The sequence below is a fragment of the Colobus angolensis genome, unplaced genomic scaffold, assembly GCF_000951035.1.
Source record: "Colobus angolensis palliatus isolate OR3802 unplaced genomic scaffold, Cang.pa_1.0 Scaffold13, whole genome shotgun sequence".
Taxonomy (NCBI): domain Eukaryota; kingdom Metazoa; phylum Chordata; class Mammalia; order Primates; family Cercopithecidae; genus Colobus; species Colobus angolensis.
The window spans coordinates 10,238,139-10,248,073 of NW_012114252.1; the positions used below are offsets into that span (position 1 = coordinate 10,238,139).

The 9,935-nt window shown below is 45.3% G+C and overlaps 1 protein-coding gene and 1 long non-coding RNA gene across 4 annotated transcripts in view; one reads left to right on the forward strand and one right to left on the reverse strand.

Moving 5' to 3' along the window:
* LOC105505864 overlaps positions 1-2,205 on the reverse strand; it is a 4,244-nt gene extending 2,039 nt beyond the window's left edge. For 2 of the 3 annotated variants that reach the window (XR_001000825.1, XR_001000826.1), the window contains exons 1-2: positions 2,125-2,205; positions 172-434 (exon numbers count right to left, since the gene is read on the reverse strand). This is a non-coding gene — a long non-coding RNA (uncharacterized LOC105505864). The remainder of the gene's footprint in view (positions 1-171; positions 435-2,124) is intronic. The other variant, XR_001000824.1, reaches the window with a different exon arrangement.
* CLYBL (citrate lyase beta like) overlaps positions 1-9,935 on the forward strand; it is a 325,078-nt gene that overhangs the window by 139,983 nt on the left and 175,160 nt on the right. The window lies entirely within an intron of this gene.

A 9,935-nucleotide genomic window follows, 5' to 3' on the forward strand; every position in this document is an offset into this window, starting at 1 on the left:
GGAGGCTGAGGCAGGAGAATGGTGTGAACCCTGGAAGGTGGAAGTTGCAGTGAGCGGAGATCGCGCCACTGCACTCCAGCCTGGGCGACAGAGCGAGACTCTGTCTTAAAAAATACTTTGTTCCTGTGGACAATACCTCAAACACTTGTTAGGCCTGGGGAATAGACCTGCCTCGTTTGCTTGTTTGAAGCCTAATTGCAGGTATTTCTAATACTTCCTATGGTAGATTTCTCTCGTCTTCCAAATGTTGCTTTTCCACAGAATCGACATGGTAATTGCTGAGAAGAAAGAACTTCCTCAGTTAAATCAAGTCTGCCTCCACCTCTCTTCCAGGATTGCAGGTTCCTTTTTCAGATAAGGGTCTCAGAGGGCAGGCAGGGCAGAAGGTCTTCTCATAAAATCCGAGGATTGTGGTCCTCTGGGTGCCTCATCTTCTGAAACCAAGTAGAAAAAAAGGAATAAACACAAACACATTTCACTCTTCCTCCAACAGACCTCCTTCAAGTCAGATCTAGAATCCAAGAAGTAGCAAAAATAGTCCATCTAGCAAATGAGCCATTTTCTTTGAAAGACAGGCAAGCAAGAGACCTGGGTTTGTCTAGACATACCTAGTTCTTTCTCCTGTGGCCAGTGTGGGAGGAAACACTATGCAGGAAACACTAGCTGAAGAACATTGTCCTGTCTATTTCAGGATAGACTCACAGGGAATGATAGATGCCTTTTGGTCTCTACTTAAAGACAGTATTACGAGGCGCGGTGGCTCACACCTGTAATCCCAGCACTTTGAGAGGTCGAGGTGGGCGGATCACATGTAGCCAGGAGTTTAAGACCAGCCTGGGCAACATGGTGAAATCCCATCTCTACTAAAAATACAAAAATTAGCCAGGCATGGTAGTGGGTACCTGTAATCCCAGCTGCTCAGGAGACTGAGGCAGGAGAAATCACGCCACTGCACGTCAGCCTAGGCGACAGAGCAAAACTGTCTCAAAAAATAAATAAAAATAAAGATTATTAGTATTAATATTACAGATCCCATTATATTTCTTTTAATGAGTTTTGTGAGGGTATTCCCCAAAGCTCTGTTTCAGTAGGGGAATTACAGGTGTGAGCCACCATACTGGCCCCCTCCCCCAATAAATATAAACGGGGTACTTATTAATACTTAACATACATTTGTTTTCTTTTCTTTTCTTTTCTTTTTTTTTTTTTTGAGGTGGAGTCTCGCTCTGTCGCCCAGGCTGGAGTGCAGTGGCCGGATCTCAGCTCATTGCAAGCTCCGCCTCCCGGGTTTACGCCATTCTCCTGCCTCAGCCTCCCGAGTAGCTGGGACCACAGGCGACCTCACCCGGCTAGTTTTTTGTATTTTTTAGTAGAGACGGGGTTTCACCGGGTTAGCCAGGATGGTCTCGATCTCCTGACCTTGTGATCCGCCCGTCTTGGCCTCCCAAAGTGCTGGGATTACAGGCTTGAGCCACCGCGCCCGGCCCTTTTCTTTTCTTTTTTGAGGTGGGGTCTTGCTCTGTCACCCAGGCTGGAGTGCAGTGGCATGATCTCGGCTCACTGCAACCTCTGCCTCCTGGGTTCAAGCAATTCTCCTGCCTCAGCTCCTGAGTAGGAGAGACTACAGGCACGTACTACCACATCTGGCTAATTTTTTTGTTTTTTTAGTAGAGACAGGATTTCACTGTGTTAGCCAGGATGGTCTCGATCTCCTGACTTCGTGATCTGCCTCCCTTGGCCTCCCAAAGTGCTGCAATTACAGGCGTGAGCCAACTTCTTTTTTTTTTTTTTTTTTTTTCAATAGAGACAAGGTCTCACTGTGTTACCTGGGCTGAAATGCAGTGGTGCAATCACGCCTCACTGCAGCCTCAGCCTCCGGGGCTCAAGCAGTCCTCACAGGTAACTGGGACCACAGTTTTGCACCACCATTCCCGGCTGTTGTGTGTTTTTGTTTTGTTTTGTTTTGTTTTTGTAGAGATAGAGTCTCATTATGCTGCCCAGACTGGTCTCAAACTCCTGGGCTCAAATGAACGTCCCATCTCAGCCTCCCAAACTTCTGGGATTAGAGGCGTGAGCCACCACGCCCAGCCCCACCCCAGTATATATAAACTGGGTCCTTAATACCTTAAAGACAGCAATTTTCGGCATATTCAAGAGAGTTGTTCCTTCTGCTTTGGAATGCTGAGAACTGCTTTCCTCATAATTGTGTTCTAGAGTTTCTGCAGGCCCTTGCTGTGAGAACCAGAGACAGCAGAACTGCCAGAGCCATCCAGTTGTCTCCTTCCTGGAGATCAGGATGAAGGGCTGCATTAAAAGATCTCATCTTCAGCTGGATACAAATAGTACTGAAAAGAATGATCTGGCTGTTTCTTTTGTCTTTTAAAAGTGTGAGGCCTAAAGAGGGGAGAGAGTGTCTTTGTGCTGCCGCATGCCTGACACATTGTCAGTGACCAACAAATGTACTTGACCATTTATATGGAGATAATGTACATGTGATCTGAGCCAAAGGCCCTCCAAACCTTCCTTCAGCAGCCCTTTCGATCGGGCTCCTTTGTCAGTCATCTGCTTGAGTGTCAGCTATGCTGAAGGAAAAGACATAGGGAATGGTGGTTGGAGGTGGTGGCAGCCAGAGGTAAATGTACCTCTGAGGCGTGGTTTCATCTGGTCAGTAAGATGTGTGCCTTTGGATCCGCTTCGGGCTAAATATCTCAGGGGTTTAGTGGGCTTTAGAAATGTGTATAAATGGGAGGTGGGAAAGTGAGGCCAGAGATTCATCATCACTGCTCTCCACCCTCCAGAGGGGACTGCGGAAAGTGCAGCCGGCCATCAGCCTGTTGACAAGGCACTTGGCAGTCACTGAAAACATTTTCCTTTCTCTGTCAATTAGCAAATGATGGTCTTCTACTGATAAAGTTTAGGAATAAAGGAGAAAGAGGAAGACGGAATCCTGGACTACTTTCAGCCTGCACTTGAGTATTCCGCATATCTTCTTCTCCTGACTCCCCGGCGCCACTACCCCCGGCCACCGTTGGCCCTGTGGCGCTGTAGCCCATGTCCCCGCCAACCTTGGCACCGCATCAGCGTGGCCAGTGCCTCTGCCACTGTTGGTACTGTGTCGACATGGCTGGTGCACCCGCCACCATTGGTCCCTCATCAGCGTTACCTGTGTTCCCACCTCTGTCGGTCCCTCATCAGCATTGCCCGTGCCCCCACCACTGTCAGTCCCGCATCAGCATGGCTGGTGCCTCCACCACCCTTGGCCCCCTTCAGCGTGGCCAGTCCTGTGACCCAGTTGCCGGCTGGAGGATGACTGGCCGCTGTTGGAGCTGCTCATCTTTCCAAGGCCTTGTCACAGTGGCCATGGATCTCAAGTACACCCAGGACACTCAGGAAACCAGCCTCTTGGTTAGGCGGCTGAGGCCTCACTTTTCTGTATCCATGTACTCCTTTGGTATCTGGATCTTCCTTTTAAACTTTAACTAGCACGTGTGGCGAACCAATCACCACCACAGCCTGCAAATGCACTGAGGACCTGTCAAGCCCAGGGGAGGCACAGCACGCTGGTGGGGGCAGCCCAGCACTGCGCAGGAGGCTGGAGCAAGTTGTGGGGAGAGCAGAAAGCTTTGGGTGTCCTGGTTGACTGGCCTCTTAGTGAGAACCCAGGACAGCTCCTGGCAGCACTTACCCTTCCAGCTTTCCTCAAGACAGGCCGTGCCAGGGCAAGAAGAGGGGCAAGGTGGCTCCCTCTGGGTATGGAGATGGGATGAGCCTGGGGACAGTGGAGTCTCTGAGCAAAGGACTCCAGAGGCTCAGGGAGCAGCAGAGCAGCCCAAGATGATAGGAGCTGAAGGCCAGAGGACCAATCCTGGGGTCTTGGCGGGAGGAGCATGGACACAGGACCGGGGAGGGAGCCCCAGAGGCAGTGCCAACCATCCTGCTAAACACACAGAGCAGCCTCCCCCTTCTTTCCCCTAAAGAGTGGGGACTTGGGCTGGGCGCGGTGGCTAAGCCTGTAATCCTAGCACTTTGGGAGCCCGAGGCAGGTGGATCACCTGAGGTCAGGAATTCAAGACCAGCCTGGCAATATGGTGAAACCCCATCTCTACTAAAAATACAAAAATTAGCCAGGCATGGTGGCAGATGCCTGTAGTCCAAGCACCTCATGAGGCTGAGGCAGGAGAATCACTTGAACCCTGGGGGCGGAGGTTACAGTGAGCCGAGATTGTCCACTGCACTCCAGCCTGGGTGACAGAGTGAGACTCTGTTTCAAAAAACGAAAGGGGGCTTGGCGAGGAGAGGAGGGGTCCTGGTTTTGTTGTACTTTGTTAATATAGGCCAGATATTGGCAGATGGCTCTGTATAAAGAAAAATAAACAAGGACAGAAAAGTTGTATAGTCACAATTGAAGTAGCAAAGCCTTCTTTAAAAGTTGAAATGACTTTTGTTTCTTTACTAAAGCACAAAGCCTAGTTGCAGATTATATGTCTGTCTAGCCTGCTTAAAAAAAAAAGTGGCCTAGCCCAGGGGCTCATACCTGGAATCCCAGCACTTTGGGAGGCCAAGGCGGGAGGATTACTTGAGACCAGGAGTTTGAGACCAGCCTAAGTAACATAGCAAGACTCTGTCTCTACAAAAATAAAACAAATAAGACTGTAGCCGCTTATATTTTTTTTTTAAAAGGCCAAAGAATACCTCAAAGCACTGAAATAAAACTTACTGATGATTTCACCAGCAGAACAGAGACATTGGCCACCATTTAAGCTGTGCTAGGTGATAAGGAAGGCCATACATTAGTTTCAAAGTCTGAGCAGACAGAGGCAGAGGGTAGATAGGTGTTAGCAGGATGACTCTCATGGACGTGCTGTGGCCACATGGACAGTGGAACCCTGGATGGGAAGGGAGGAAGGAAGGGCCTCAGACATCTCCTGATGTGAAGAAACCTGTGTTCTCAATTTTAACCTCTTTGTTTCTAGCTAAGAAGTAAACTGAATAACACACTTCACACCAGAATGGTTTTACTTAGCTTTCGTACCTCAGGAACTGGGCTTCAGTTCTGCAGTGAGAACTGTCCTTTAATTGCTTCTCCCCTGGAGGCTGATGTGGTGACACCCTTTGGAGCACAGGGCATGCAGGCATCCCTGCACAAATAGTACCAGGGGCTTGGGATGGCTGCAGCACATTCTACATTCTACTGGGGCTTCGTTTTCCTTGGGGCTATGTTTGTTTTTTCTTTTTCCTTTCTTTCTTACTGTTTCCTTTTTTTCTGGATGCATTATGTTCTATAAAGACTACTGATTTTCCACACCAAAGTATTTTAGACATTTCAGCATTATATGGCAGGGTTTTTTTTTTTTTTTTTTGAGACAGGGTCTTACCTTGTCACCTATGCTGGAGTGCAGTGGCATAAACATGATTCACTGCAGCCTCAACCTCCCCGGGCCCAAAGCCATCAATCCTCCGCCTCAGCTCCCCCATCCCCAGCCAAGTAGCTGGGACCACAGGCACATCCCACCACACCCGGCTAAGTTTTGTATTTTTTGTAGAGATGGGGTCTCACTATGATGCCCAGGCTGGTCTCCAACTCCTAGGCTCAGGCGATCCTCCCTCCTTAGCCTCCTAAACTGCTGGGATTACAGGTGTAAGCCACTGTGCCTGGCCTATTTTATTTTTTATTATTTATTTGTTTATTTTTGAGACGGAGACTTGCTCTGTTGCCCAGGCTGGAGTGCAGTGGTGTGATCTCGGCTCCACCTCCTGGGTTCACACTGTTCTCCTGCCTCAGCCTCCCGAGTAGCTGAGACTACAGGCGCCCGCCACCGTGCCCGGCTAATTTTTGTATTTTAGTAGAGATGGGGTTTCACCGTGTTAGCCAGGATAGTCTTGATCTCCTGACCTCGTGATCCACCCACCTTGGCCTCCCAAAGTGCTGGGATTACAGGCGTGAGCCACCGCGTCCAGCCTGCCTGGCCTATTTTAAAGATGTTTTTCTTTCTTTGATTTCAGAGAGAAATCAGTTTCCTGTGTGTCTTAAGCTATGTGGATGGGGGATTATGATAATGGGTCATTATTTTATAATTTTGCTATTTTAAATGAGTTTTAAAACCTGTAGTGTTTCTGATCTCAGGGAACATACCTATTAACTCAAGGTGTTATAAATATCTTGACAGCTTAAAAATCGAGTTAAGATATGAAAATAAGATATGAAAAGACTGTACTGTAATATAAGAGGCATTCATTACCTTTTCCCTGCCCATCAGTCTCGACAGGATAACTTTATACTTGACCCAAAGATATTTAAAAATACCTCAGCTTTCTTTGAAACTTACGTGTCAGTGTTTTTCATTTGAATGATTAACAGAAGCACATTGGTTTGTAGGTAAATAGTAAATAGGTAATTCTACTTGCTTTTCTAATTTTTAAAATGCTTTACAAATCATTATTAATGATACTGTATGATTAAGGAAAGGGAATTTGTAGGAAGCTAATTTGAAGACAATTGGCTTTTGCATTTATTTATTTATTCATGTATATATTGAATTAGCATCTGTTACGTGTCGAGTATAGTGCTGGAGTCAGCAGGAAGAGTACTTCCTAAAATCATGGCTCTCGAAATCAGTTATTTGTGTTTGTTTTTCCTCCTCAAAAGATTACTCCCCATTCAGCCTTGTTATTGTGATCAGAGATTTATGTTAACTTTTAAGATCTCATAATCCCAGTAATGTAATATATAGTAGAGATGGGTAGAGAACTTTAAAAAAATAAAAATAAAAAAAAACTGTAATTACTAGGAAATTGACTCTACCAAGGAAATTAACAGACTTATCCAAAATTGTCCCTGTAGACAGAGAGGGCTGCTAAGGCTGGAATGAACCCACCGTAATTTGAATGCTTAAAACTTTTTCCACTTTATTGTCAAAATTATTGCCTGAACTTCCTCTTTCTCCTCATTTGCCTATTTCCCTTGCTTTTTATCTTGTGCACCACCAGTATACAACATAGTGGTGTTTAACTACTTCCTGAAGGCATTATTAGTCATCAGGAACACCAGGTCATTATCGAAGTAGATAAATGGGCATTCCGCCCATCAACTACCCCTTGGACTAATTTGGAAAATATGGTTCCTTCCCTCAAAAGAAACAGCCCATGCTCCTCTGGACACTTATAAAATAGCCATGCGCACGTCTCCGTTCCTTCTGAACAACTGAAATTAGTGTGTCCTGCTTGATGCTAAACTCAATTTTAATTCGCAATTGCAGGGACACTTCACCTAGAATATCTGTCTGTATGAAAGGTGGGGAGCAGTGCAGCTTCCGTCTCCCTGTCTGTTTTTTGGTGGGCTTTCAGCTTTCCTGTCCCGTGACTATTAGTGACTGCAGCGTAACCCCGAATCTTTCACCAGATGTTGTCTCACCATCTTAAGGACAGAGGAAAGTTCTAATGGATGTTTTGAATGTGCTCGACTTTTATTTTGTTCAGACCCAAACTGAATGAGGCAGAGGTTAAAATCTTTTCTTGTTCCATCTGAGTAAGCACGAAAACCTATGATCCTTAATCTTTTAGAAGAAAAATAACCCTTCTCTGTTAGTGGGATTTCTGATTCATTTCTTCTGCCCTGCTCCCCTGCTCTGCATTTTTTTAGTCAAATACTGTCTGGACTTTTGTGAGCCAATAACCTCCCTCCTCACCTCATTCCTCTCTCTTCCCCTCCCCTGTGATCACACAAAGAGCAGAGAGCCCTCAAAAGCCTGGGTTTCTGGGTTTTGTATTTTAAAGAGAGGATGAAATACTTGCTGTACTTCAAAACATAAAACCAGTCTGTTAAAACTTTCCCAAAAGAAATTGATTGGCATCAGCATAGGGGGAATAAGAAAAGTAAGAGAAATTGAGATTTAAAAAAAAACAAAAACGGAGGCGAATGGAACGCTGGCCATTGTAATTCACACCAAACTGACTTTCCTTTAGTGCAAACTAGTAGGTGTGGCAACGACTTCAAACCTCCCAAGTTAGGGAGCCCTGAAAGCTTTCTACCTACTGATGTCTCTGAATAATGACTGCGGCCCACACACGGGACTGGGATTTGATAGCTGAGGCCTTCAGTCCTAACCATTTTGCCCTGTAACTTAGATCAGGACCTATACATTTATTTGTTCATGGCTACACTCATAGACATACATTCTAAAGCAGAGGCCATGAACTAAATCCCATGTGCCACCCATTTTTGTACAGCCCTCTGCCTAAGAATGAGTTTTCCAGATGAATGATTTGATGATAGGGAACATTACCTTTGAACCCCAGTTAAGCAAAATGCTGTTCACCCCAAAAGATTTACATTCTTCTCACAAGCAGAACTATATTACTATAGAAGTCTACTATAAAATATAGTAGAACTATATTACTATAAAATCTACCCAATTTTATTTTGAATTTTATCAATAAAAAAATTTGTGCAAATTTGTGTTCTCACTTGCTATACCAGCACATATATAACATCTTCCCATTTGTCTCTCAGCCCACAAAGTCTGCAGTGTTTACTATATGGCCTTTTCAGTCAAAAGTTTGCTGAGTGCTGCTCTAAGCTGTCACAAATAGAGATGATTTTGAAGGGAAAAAAAGATATTCTCACTCATTCTTTGTCTTTGTTGAATCTGTTGTTGTTGTTTGTTTGCGAGCTCCGCCTCCCGGGTTTACACCATTCTCCTGCCTCAGCCTCCTGAGTAGCTGGGACTACAGGCGCCCGCCATCTCGCCCGGCTAATTTTTGTATTTTTAGTAGAGATGGGGTTTTGCCATGTTGGCCAGGGTGGTCTCAAACTCCTGACCTCAGGTGATCCTCCTGCCTCAGCCTCCCAAAGTGCAGGGATTACAGATATGAGCCACCATACCCTGCAATCCTATACATTTCTAAGATAAATTTTTAAAGCATAAGTAAATCTCATTGGAGAGCAAAAGAGGAGGTTTTTTTGGTTCAGAAAATTTTAGGATAATGGGGGTCATTGTTTTGCTAACCATCTGTGACAGACTACAGCATTGGAAAGGAACACTGTCTTGGTATTTTGAATAGCTAATATTTATGCCTGGGAATCCTCTACCTTCATGAAATCGACAGATGAGATTTAGAAATATGCATGACATTTTCAAGGAAAAAAAAATCTGTAGTGCTACTTGAGGAGATGAAATTTATGGTCCTGCCTGTTTTGCTCACTCTGTGGCTCCCATAATGCATCTTTGACTCTGGAGTTTGTCCTTCTCCCTCCAAGGCTGGATTTCATTGTCATTCCTCTGAGAACCCTCTCCACTGCCCTCTTATGCTGAATGAGCCTCTCCCCACCAAGCTGCAGGCCACTGGTTTCTACCCAGTGTTCACATTTTTTGTCTGTTGCCTTCGCTGGACCTCAACTTCCCCCAAGGCTGAATTCTGTCCTCATTTTCATATTCCCAGACCCTGGCTTAGGTGCCCAGTATCTATTTGTTGAATCAATGAAATACTGACTAAAAATTGTCTAACGCCAAAATAAAATGAAAGCCAAAAAAAGCCCTTTAGATTAGATTTTTGTCTCTTTTTTAGATATAGACTAATATACATAGATAATCATAACATTATTTTAGTGCTGATTAAAAATTCACAGATAAGCCCAAATTTATATATAACTTGTCTGAGGGTTAAGTTCTGAGGAATGTGGAGGGCATCGGAGTTGATACAAATCCATCTTTATTTTCTGCATGGCCAGCTCCTCAGCACAGCAGCAGGTCCCCGGTCCCCCTGCAAGTGTGTTTCCTAGATGTGGCAAAATACCTGCCACAGTGTTCCAGGCCCAAGTGTCTAGCTCATGGCGGTCAGAGGGGAAGGGGCAAGTGTCTTCTCAGTCATAGTCGCTGTTACCAGTTGGGCTTCCTGTGCACGAGGTGCTTCATCGAGGGTTTCTTTTTTTTTTTTTT